Source organism: Nicotiana tomentosiformis, chromosome 2, assembly GCF_000390325.3.
Source record: "Nicotiana tomentosiformis chromosome 2, ASM39032v3, whole genome shotgun sequence".
Classification (NCBI taxonomy): Eukaryota; Viridiplantae; Streptophyta; class Magnoliopsida; order Solanales; family Solanaceae; genus Nicotiana; species Nicotiana tomentosiformis.
This window is the reverse complement of record NC_090813.1, coordinates 20517895-20530942: the sequence shown is the minus strand read 5'-3', so window position 1 is coordinate 20530942 and position 13048 is coordinate 20517895.

Genomic DNA, 13048 nt, shown 5'->3' with positions numbered 1-13048 from the left:
GCAGACCGCGTAATAGTGGCCGCCTCAGCGGTGGTTCTTACGCGGCCACGCTTTTCTGCCGCTCTCAGCGCTCATGTCTCAGCCTTGGATTCGTGCACGTTTGACTCCTTCATGAGTTAATTATGGCTTCTTTGCCTCATTTTGACTAAACCTTGCAAGCAAGAACATTAAGTTAGTTTTCGGGAATACCTTTACACATTTTTTATCCAAAATCTAAGCAAAAGAGAGTAAATAATAGGCTAAAACCCCTAGTTATCAAGGTGCCCACGACCGAGGAAGGATCAGGACAAGACGCACAAACAGGGGCACGAGCAAAGGCAATCGCCGCCAAAGAAGAAACCGGGATACGAGCCGAGAGGGGTATAGTCGAGGAAGGAGAGGAAGTCGAGGCCTCAGCGTTTTTCCTCTTTTGGAACGTAGGTGCGGGAGCTCCGAACTCCTCGAGGACCCCTAGCTGAAATTAAGGGAAGTACAAAGGGAAAAGAAAGTCATCCAAAGTAAACCACAAAAGAGAAATAATTAAGAGGCCAGAGACGAGAACAACTTACCAATCGAAGGGAGATAGGGCCCAAACCTTTTGAAGAAGCCAGACCACTCACGAATCCCCACGATGTGAGGAAGGAGCCGACCCACCCAGTCGGAAATATCGTCGACCAAAGGCGGAGGCGAACGCGTAGCTACACAAGAAGGGACAGGATATTAGAACCACGGCCAAACACGAAGGAAAAATTGGATACCTACAAATAAAGAGGCACGTACTTACGAGTACAATTCCAAGCCTCAAGGAAACCATCAGCGTTGGCCACCACGTCCTCAGTTCTTACAAAGTAAACGTTGAGCCAGAATTGGCAGTTGGCCTTGTCGTCCATCTTCACCACCAAACATTTACTTCCTCGGTGGCGAAGATTCAGCATCGTCCTCCTATAAAAGCTGGGGGCGAATAAGTGCGTCAAGTGTCGAAGTGTGAGCTCGACCCTGGCCAACTTTGCAAATTTGGTGAGCATCCTTATAAGTTTATAGACATACGACGCGAGCTGAGCCGAGCAAACGCAGTAGAAGAAAAAAAATTCCTTCGCCAACGGGAGGAGAGAAAGAGTGTAGCCGACGTGAAAGGGGTAGGCGTATAAGGCGCAGTACCCTGGATGGTGGGCCTACACCGCATCCCACCCAGCAGGGATCAACTCGACGTGATTGGGAAGGTCGTACTTAGCCTTAAGCTACAACAAATCAGCCTCATTCATCGCTGATTTAAAGGTTCCGGGCTCCGCTTCAGGCAATTTTGAGAAATCAGACCTGGTATCAGGGTTACGAAGAACTATCTCCTCCATCGTGGGAAACACTACCGCTAGAGGGATCGCATCACTTCCTACGATGGGCTTAGAGGGTACGCTAGACATGTTTTCAACGAAAGAGAGAGATACCAAACAATGAAGGATTAAAAACGATGAGAATCGATGGAATATAGGGGAAAGATGCACAACAATGGAAGAAGAGGAAGAGGATATAAGGTTTCGATACGGGAAATCTGTAAACTTTTAAATTACACCCTCACATCCCTAATTATAAAGATTCAGTCATCAGAACCGAGAAATCGGCTCATTATTACCTGGTATCAGAACCGAAGCGGCAGATCCAATCAGGAGTCACCGCAAAATGAAGCAACGCATCGGGAATATGCATCATAATGATGCATGATATCATGACGTCAACCAGATTCGTGGATAACACAAACTCCAACAAATCGACTCTGAAACGAAGCGTTCGAAGTTCGCGGCTCACGAAGGGCCACGTTGCCAGTTTGCACAATCATCACGACCCGTTCAGCTCGCCCAACCATTTCGACCACAATGAACATAATCCGCTCATCAAGCCCGCCTGAAGTTGGCCTTAATAAGTGGAGGGACCAACTGTATGGGTCAAAAGCTAGCATTAGAATATTCTCGCCAAGATAATACTAAGGAGAGAGTTCCCAAGTCGTCGTTCGTCAAAATGGCTCAAAGAAACAGCGAAGTTTGTGGTCGAAGAGTCATTAAGAATCGTAGTCAATGCGACAACAATAGACGAGGTCGAGGTCAATACGTTCGGCAGAGCTGTAAGAGCTAGTTTTTAAGATAGGATACTAGATATAATATTCTATTGGATATTCTCTGTATTTGTACTTTTAGGATTTCTTAGAAGCATGTCTCATATAAAGAGAAAAAAAGAGACAATGATAGGGGCACGTAATATTCACTTGTCAGAACTCACTTTGACAAAACAATTCTCTCTTGCTAAGATACAAACCCCACATTTTCACTCAGATTCTTGTTTATACTATTCTATACTTTTTCATCACATCCGAGAATAACTCGAATATTCAAGGATTTGTCTGTCATTCATCATTGTGAGGAGGAACATCCATCTATTTTATCCTTTATTGGGTGAATCATTCCTTCTATTTACTTAAATGTCATTTATTGATATTCATTGCTATTGAATGCTATATTATTGCTCATGTTTTTTAGAACAGTTATTGCATGATGTCATTACTATCTGACCGAACCCATCTAATGATTATTGCACCCTTGAAAGTTTTATCTAGAAATATTATTGTTAACTAAGTTTAATCCATAATTACATAAATTCAATTATTTAAACCAAGATACATATTTTTTTGTCAAACAATCCCTAGATGGAGCTCTTAACGAAGCAACAAATATTACGTAGATCGGGTCGGACAGTGGCAGCGACATGTAATAAATATTCCAAAAATCGGAAGCAATAATGTAGCATTCAATGATAATGAACACCAATAAATGACATTTAATTAAATAGAAGGAATGGGTCACCCAAGAAATGACGGAATAAGTGGATGTTCTTTCTCACAATGATGAATGATAGACAATCCCTTGAATATTTGAGTTATTCTCGGATCTAGTAGAAAAGTATAGACAAGAATCTCAGTGAAAAGGTAATGTTTGTATCTTAGCAAGTGAGATCTGATTCTTTATGTCAAAGTATATTCTTTATAAATGAATATCACATGTCCCCATGATAGTATCTTTTTCTATTTATAGAGAACATGTTCCTAAGAAACCCTAATAGTACAAGTATAGAGAATATTCACTAGAATATTCTCTTTAATATCCTATCTTGAAACTAGCTGTTATAACTCTGTCAGAGATACTCGACCTCGGCCTTGACCCTTGTTGACACCTCGACTTCGGCTCTTGTCGATTCTTCGACTTTGGCCCTTGTTGACTCTTCGTCCACTGACTTCGCCGCTTCTTGGGTCATTTCGACAAATGACAACTTGAACCCTTCCCTTAGGACTACCTTGGCTTAAATATTCTAAAGATAGATTTTGACCCATACAGAGCTTACATCAAGTAAACTTTACATTAACATTGACTTGAAACCTAAAATATTAAGGTGACGAAAAGCTTGAGGAGATTAATTGTCAAATTAGTATACAACAAAAAATCTAGTGTAATCCCACAAGTGAGACGATTGTCAAATTAGTATATATACTGTAAATATATAAAACTTAATTCCTGCATATACGTATTAATGACGGAGTTCCTATTTTTATGCGGTGTTTATATAATGCTGGATTTCTAATTAAATTTTTTTCAAGACATTTTTTGAAAAGGAGCAGAAAACTGGAAAAGAAAAAGAAAAACACAAGGGAACAGAGATTCTGATGTTGGTATGATTATATGACTAATTAATCTTATTATTTACTCGTAACTGAGATTCTTTTGTTCTTTATATGTGGACGACTGAATCTCCACGAACTTGGTAACACGAGTGGTGACAAATAAGTCATGTAAGCCAAAAAGAAAGAATATTATTAGTGCACTTTGATGTCATTAACCTTTAAAAAAAGGAAAAGTAAAAGAGATGAAATGTCTAACGTTGAGGAGTCAATTTGTAAAAAGTATAAAGGATTATTTCTTTGGAATATTCTTCAGAATGATACACAGAATTTAATATCAACCCGTCAAACCCAAAAAAAAAAAAAAAAAAACGAAAACTAAATAGATCAATATTATTGGAAAATTAGCACGCCATTGTGCTAGTTAGGTTGTTTTGTATGAAAGAAAACATATATTTCAGAAAATACTTCACACAAAAATGATTTACTAGTAATTTTACGTAACTCGAATTAATCGTGGTTCTAAGTTGATATCGGACTATAAAAGAAAAACAAAAATAAAAATAAAAAACCACTAGCGACCAAGAGTTGCTACGGCAACTTGGAAGTTTCCTTCTAAAATTATGTACAAAACGTGCGACAAGTCTATCTTAGGTTAAAAGGGGAGTAGTGAAGCATGAGCCAAATGGTGTATTGAGAAAATGCCACTTGGCACATTTAAGACAAAATCTAAAAGACAAATCTAATATATATATATATATATATAGCTAGCTCAGCTCATTGGTTTTCCTTTTATATTATCTAAAAACATGAAAGTAAAAAAAAATCATAATAGTAAAATAATAAAAAAATATAGAAAGACAGTAGATTGAGATAAGAGATGACTATTTGTACTTTGGGACAAGTTAAAATATAAATAAAGTGAATAAATTTACTTAAGATATAAAAGATTTGATAATTTTAAAAATTGAAAAAATTTCAAGTAGCAATTTGTTTTGAATAAAATACACAAAATTATTTATAAGGTAAGAAAAAGAATTAAATAGTAATTTATATATATATATATATATATATATATATATATATATATATATAATAACAAGAATAATGAGGTTATACTAATGTCGACAAATCGGGCAACGAATATTTTATTAGTAAGTTTGAATGTATAAGATGATTTTTGAAAATGCGGTCCATTTTTGAAAATGCGGTCCAATTGAGAAAATAAAAGAATAAGATATATTTAAATTTGAGATGAGATTTTTTTTTTAAAATATGATAAGAAAAATTATATTTAGGAATACGAGCAATAGAGTCAAAGTTACTGTTGAAATATTTTTTATTTATTATTTATATTATATTAAAATGAATGTGATAAAAGTGGGTATTAAATCCAAGCAAACTAATAAAAAGCCACATGACAATGTTAATAATATTAAGTATTGAATATATAATAGCAAAATAAGGAATAAACAGAGAAAAAATCAAAAAGTTTATCATAAAGAACAAAAAAGGATAAAACATATTTAAATTTGATATGAGAAAGTTTTTTTAAATATGATAAAAAATGTCATGATGTGGATAAGGCCACATAACTGAAGTTTAATAGATTAAAAAATTAAAAATATTAAAATATTAATAAATTAGAGATAATGCGAGGATATTTATACTAATAATTAGTTTAAAAAATAAAATAAAGTAAATATGCTTAAAAATATTATTAATAAATTTAAATTATTTAATAAATTTGAGTATTAATTTAAAATAAAATAAATATTTATTTCAAGATTAAAAAATCATACATCGATTTATATCATATTAAAGGATATAAATAGATTATGATATTAAATAAAGATGCAAGTTAATGAAAGCTACATGAAAAATGAAATACTATATATTAGGTAACTTAATAGTAATAATTAAAAATTTAAAAATATTTATGTCACGACCCAAACTCACCTATAGGTTGTGATGGTGCCCAACATCCCAACTAGGCAAGCCAACTAATGATTTAAATATATATTCATTTCTTTAAAAATTATACGAGTAATCAAACTCTTCGAAATTTCAAAATTTAAGAAAGATATGAGAAAATAAGATAAATTAAAACTCAAGTAAAAATAATTAAATCCATAAATTCTACTAGTGTGTGTGCCAAGACCTGGTGTCACAAGTATATGAGCATATAATAAATTATATAAAACTCTAAATACTGTCCGGAATAAAATAGACAGAATGTAAATACAAGAAGAGGCATTAGTTGCTGCAGAACGGCTCAGAAAGGCAACTCACCACTAAACCTCTGGATAACGTAGGTGCGCGTCGATAGGTCTTCCGATAGTACCTGTCTCAGGTCCTGCACAAAAAGTGCAGCAAACGTAGCATGAGTACGTAGACAACGTGTATCTAGTAAGTATCAAGCCTAATCTCGAAGAACTAGTGACGAGAGGTCGACTTTGACACTCACTATGGGTTCATAATATTACAATAGAATATATTGAATTAAACATAATTTTTTAGATGAACAACAATAATTTTCTTAACAAGCAGAAATAATGAATTCCTTACATTTCAATAATTTCTAATTTATCAATTAACTTCACAAGCAGCAATTAAAATATCAAGGTATCGTATAATTATTATTATTAGGCATGATTTCTGCCGAGGTTATACGACCCGATCCAGAGTGTCGTGTACACTGTCGAGGGACGTGTGGCATGATCCATAGATACATCTATACTGCCGAGGCATTCGGCCCGCTCCACAAGAAAGGATGACATTTTCTTATGAACCTCTAGAATGAGAAGTTATTATAATATTAACACGTAGGATGATCAATCTTTATTAACAATTCAATAATTTACACAAAATTTGAGTATATGAAGTTTCGATCTTTTACTTTTTCTCAAATAATTTACAATATAATTCCAGTAATTTAATCAAATAAAGATACAATTATCACAAGTAATTCATGATTTGAGTCCCAAACTACCCGGACATAGCATAATTAGTAGTTACGCACGGACTCTCGTCACATCGTGCATACGTAGCCCCCACAACTAGCAACAATTATTAAAGTGAATCACCTATGGGGTAAATATCCTCTTACAAGGTTAGGCAAGAGACTTACCTTGTCTCAAAGCCTACTTCCCGATCACAATGTTGCGTAAAATCTCAATTCGGTGCCGAAAAATCCGAAACTATCCAAAAGTTATATAAAATAATTAATACATGCTCAATAATTCGAAATAAGACTATTAAATAAATTACCCTATCCAAAAATGGTAAATTCCTAAAATTTACCCCGGGCCCTCGTGCCCGGATTCCGAAAATATTCGAAGGAAATCGTTACCTGTAATCTCAAGTACTCAAATATATAATTTTCATCCAATTCCATAACCATTTTCAAGGTTAAAATCTCATTTTTATACAAATCTAGGTTTTTCCTCTAACCCTTGATTTTCACAAATTTACAGGTTATAATCTACCCATAATCTATGTATTTAACTCAAAGTGTGTACAATTAACTTACCTTCAAGTTGCTAGTTGAAATCCCCTCTCAAAAAGCTTCAAGATCGCCTACGAATGGAGAAAATGGGTTCAACAATGGCTGAGCCCCGATTTTAACACATTCTGCCAAGCAGTCCTTTTGCATCTGCGGCTGGCAAGCCGCTTCTGTGGCTCCGCATCTGCAGAAAATGCGTCGCAGATGCGGCTTCACCCTAAGTCGTCCCCGTCCGCTTCTACGGCTTGTACATCGCACCTGCGATGCGCTTCTGCGGTTGTACCTGCGCATCTGCGCCCAATCCGCTTCTGCGATGCTTTTCACGCACCTGCGGGCTCGCACCTGCGGCTGGCCAAGCGCAGGTGGGGTTGCAGCAGAAGCTGGAAGCTTCAGCTGCTGCTCCAAGGTCCAAAATCGATCCGAGCCTCGTCCGATTAACACCCAAGGCCCCTAGGGCCCCGCCTGAACATACCAACAAGTTTGAAATCATAAAACGGATTCGCTCGAACCCTCGGAACGTGTAAAACAACATTAAAATTAAGAATCATGCCTCAAACCAAATTGATTCAACTTAGAATTTTTAAATTCTTCAAACTTACTCCGAACGTGCCAAAATATACTTATACTACTCAGAATGACACCAAATTTTGCGTGCAAGTCTTAAATCTCCATTCGGAGCTATTCCGAGGCTCGAAATTCTAAACGGACTTCAATTTCTCCAAAACCTACTCCAAACTAAATTCAAAGAACATTAAATCTTCAAATAGTTGATTTTTACTATTAGGCTCTGAAACATCCTCGGGTTGTCCAAAACCCGATTCGAACATACACCCAAGTCCAAAATCATCATACGAACCTATTGGAACCGTCAAATCCCGATTCCGGGGTCGTTTTCTCAAAATGTTGACCGAAGTCAAATATAGTATTTTAAGGCCAACTTAAGGAACCAAGTGTTCCGATTTCATCCCGAACACTTTCAAATCCCGAACCAACCATCCCCGCAAGTCATAAATTAATAAAAGAACATACGAGGAGTTTTATTTAGGGGAACGGGGTTCTAAAAGTCAAAATGACCGGTTGGGTCATTACATTCTCCACCTCTTAAACAAACGTTCGTCCTCGAACGGGTTTAGAATTATACCTGGAGTGCTGAATAAGTGTGAATATCTGCTCTGCATGTCCTGCTCGGCCTCCCAAGTCGCTTCCTCGACTGGTTATCCCCTCCACTGGACTTTTACTGCAGTAATCTTCTTGGATCTCAACTGGCGAACCTGTTTATCAACAATGGCAACTGGTTCCTCTTCATAACCCAAACTCTCATCTAGCTGAACCGTACAAAAGTCTAACACATGTGATACGTCGGCATGATACTTACGGAGCATAGATACATGGAAAACTGAACTCCCGATATACTGGGAGGCAAAGCAAGCTCGTAAGCAACCTCCACAACTCGTCTTAACACCTCAAATGGGCCTATAAACCTTGTGCTCAATTTACCCTTTTTCTAAAATCTCATGATTCCCTTCATCGGCGATACCTTTAAAAGAACTTTTTCACCTACCATAAACGATAAATCACGCGCTTTCTGATCCGCGTAACTTTTCTGCCTGGACTGTGCTGTACGAAGTTGCTCCTGAATTAATTTTACTTTTTTCAAGGCATCCTTTACCAAATCAGTACCATGTAACTTAGCTTCACCGGGCTCAAACCATCCGATGGGCGAATAATATCGCCGACCATATAAAGCCTCAAATGGAACCATGCTGGATTGGTAAATATTGTTATAAGCAAACTCGGCCAAAGCAAGAAACGATCCCACTGGCCTCCAAAGTCAATCACACATGCCCTGAGCATATCCTCCAAAATCTGAACTGTCCGCTCCAACTGCCCGTCGGTCTGCGGATGAAAGGCTATCCTGATCTCTACACGGGTCCCCAATTCACTTTGTACTTCTCTCCAAAAATGTGAAGTAAATTGAGGGCCTCTATCTGATATGATGGAGATTGGCACACCGTGCAAATGAACTATCTCCTGAATATAAATCTGAGCCAATCTCTCCTAAGTATACGTAGTCACAACCGGAATAAAGTGTGGCGACTTGGTCAACCTGTCGACAATTACCCAAACTGCATCAAACTTCCGCAAAGTCCGCGACAACCCAACTACAAAGTCCATAGTAATGCGTTCCCATTTCCACTCTGGTATAGTCATCTGCTGAAGTAGGCCACCTGGCCTCTAGTGCTCATATTTAACTTGCTGGTAATTTAAACACCCAGCTACATACTCAACTATGTCTTTTTTCATCCGCCGCCACCAATAATGCTGCCTCAAGTCACGATACATCTTCGTAGCACCTAGATGAATAGAATACCAAGAATTGTGTGCCTCTTCTAGAATATTTTTCCTTAGTCCATCCACATTAGGAACACATAGACGATCCTGGAGTCGTAGAACACCATCCGCGCCAATAGTAACTTCCTTGGTACCACCCCGTAGTACCGGTTCTAAAAGTCAAAATAACCGGTTGGGTCATTACAATTTAATGTTAGAAATAGAAGGGAAAGACGATTTGAATTTGAGATTAGATTAAAATTAAGGTGAAAACATTCAAACTATGGATAGGACCACGAAATTAATGTTTTACTAGATAAAAAACTAACAATTGGATAACAAATTAAAATTAAGAAAATACAAAATAAATATCTCATGTAGGTAATTTTACTAACGAAAATTAAAAAAGGGTATAAATTAAAAAATTTAATTGCACGTGATACAAAAAATAATTATAAGAAAATTCAATAGATTAAAAATATAATAATTAAAAAACTTGTCTAATAATATTTTAAACTAATTCAAAGATATAACTTAAAATGAAATGTGATATTATTGTAAGAAACTAATTAAAAATTTATGGTAGGGAAGAGGATGTATAAAAAGGAAAATAGAGATAGTGTGAGAATATTTAAACTTTGAATTAATTAAGTATAAGTATATTAAATAATTAAATAATACTCAAAAATATTATTGATAGATTTAAATGACAAAAAAAGTTCTGAGTAAGAGGATAAAAGTTCAAAAATATATTAAATTTTAGGAATAAAAAAATTATATTTATATATGTTTATCAAAAGGGTAATAAGAAAGATATTAAGTCAATTGGTAAGCTAATAAAAGATCACATGAATATTATATTATTAAGTAATAAATAATACAATAACTATAAGCAAAGATTAAAGAGAGGTTTGTTTTGGGTGAAAATGTAGAAGGATAAGACTTATTCGAATTTGAAGTAAAAATAGTAAGAATTTTGTTAAAACAATATGCTCAAACAAGACATATCACAAACGTGATATGTTTAGTATTCTTTAATATTGACCACATAATAAATGCAAGTACTAAAATTAAGGGGTTGGATTGTTATATATATATATATATATATATAAAAAAATATATTATCTAGAAGGTTTAAATTTCAAGATAATTTACATATAATCCAATAACTCAAATTATAATTTGATATTTGTGTCCGCGTATCGCGCGGTACTAATACTAGTTATTACTAACAGGTTTAAACATCATTTTTCCATAAATAGACCTACATATATTTTTATATTTTGATAGTTCTTTGTATCTCTTTCCTCTCTTAATATGTTATTAAACTTTAATGTTTCTTTATCTTCATTGCTGTGGGAAGAAAGGACGATATATATATATATATATATATATATATATATATATATATATATATATATACACATATTTATGTATGTTGTATATAAATTTTATACATTTTTGTGATTATTGGATATAAATAATTTTGGCCGCGGACTAAAAATGGTCTTTGCCCAAATATAATTAGTTCTCGGCTTCAGCCCTTAATAAAAAAATTAGTTCTCGTCTCCAGTTATATTTTTGCATTATATGGTTCTATTAAGTTCTTATGAGATGGAAAAAAATTCTGCAAAATACTCATGTGTGTAGTAGTAATATACTTATGCAATATTTCTTTACAATATATACCAATGTTTCTCTTGGTAGGGTTACAATATTCTCTAATTATTTATGCTTTTAGTAAGATTGTACATGTTGACTGTGGTCAACCACATTTAAGGAAAACTGTACATAGCGGTTGTGATAAGACTTATGAGAATATTCAAGATTGACATAAATCAGAAGTTCTACTCTTTCTATTTCTCTCATAAATACTTTTATATAAAGCTAAGTAGTCATAAAATTCGATACGACATTGTTGGTTATTCTAACTCGGTCGATACTGTAGTTATAATATTGGGGTTCCTTTTCTGTTGCCTAGGTTATACCTTTGGAATACCTTTTAAGAAATTTTTTTCTACTCCCCCAAATCTTCACTCTACGCCATGCAACTCCCCTTACAGGTTATCCGAATGGACAAAAGATCACATGTTCATCTTCTGAAAATTTTATAATTATATATAAAATGATCTTTGGTTCGAAGTTTAATTTGACTCGCTTAAAAAAAATTATTGTTTGATTTAAGAGAAAAATCAATCTTGCAAGTTAAAAGACATATCTAGAAAAATAAAAATGCCCATGAGATGAGAATGAGATGGTCACACAATTTACCATATTATAATTTAATTTTACCTGAAATCTAACCGGTTTCATTTAAATTTAGAGAAAATCAAATTACAAACTTTAAAAACTCAGTCTTTTCTTTTTCATATGTGAAGAGATTTTTATTACAATTCTGAAGACTAAATGCCAAAGAAAATTATACTAGTAGAAGAAATGCAATGGTCCACTCGTGCTAGCACCTAAGGTTTTAATCTCATTCTGAACTATGAGGTTTTAATTTCAAATTCCAAAAAAGTAAAATGTTAGGTAACTTTTTTATTTGTCTAACAACCTGTTTGGATGGTTTTTACCTATTATATTATATCGTACTATTAATTTAAATATAATATTTGTTTTGATTGTTACTTAAATTTTATTGTATCGCATCGTCAACTCCATTATTACATAACAACGAAAAGTGTCATTTTATGTAACGATCGATTTGGTATAATGGCGTCGTTACCTTATTTTATTCTCTCATCTTGCTTCTTTATTATTAAATAATCTTATTTTATCCTTTACCCTACCTTTTTATATAATAATTCTACCTCGTACCTTACTTTTTCTTTGTAATATTGCAAGTTTATTCTTCATATTATTGGTGCATGACATTATGAAATGACGGCAAACAATACAATCTATCCAAATATTGTATACGTCAAAATAATACAGTACAATACAATACAATACAATACAATACAATACGATATATTATGAAACGATGCATAACAATTGTTTACCCGTAAAATGGTACAGTTGAATTTATAGCGTGATTTATAGACAAGCGAACTGATTTGATAAAAAAAATGATAAAGAAATAGAGCAAAAAATAAGATTAACGACTGAAAATAAAGAAGATAACGAGCCTGGCTCTGTACTCGGTCTTTCCGAGAGCAGAAATGAAAGCAATGATAAAACTATTAGATCGAGCGTAAAATAGTGAAGTACAGCTTTGTGTGCAGAATATTTTTTTGTCCTACAATGATTGTTAACCCTCCTATTTATAGCCATGTTGAGGGAAATAAGATCTTCAAATCAAGTTTCTTCTTGAATTAGAATAAATGCGTCATTGATAGGTGCATAACGGCTGGCTTTGAATGCAAATATTCTCTGTAACGGCTGCTCATTGAATGTCTTCCGATGTCAAACTTTTGAATTTCTATTATCGACTATGCTTCCTTCGGGATTCATCCTGTACCAGTTACATACTTTGTATCCGGTGCCAGTTATTTATTAACTCATTTTTTATCTGTCTTTGATTCTACGTGTCACTTTATCATTCCACTATCGGTTATGGACCAAGTTCACCCATA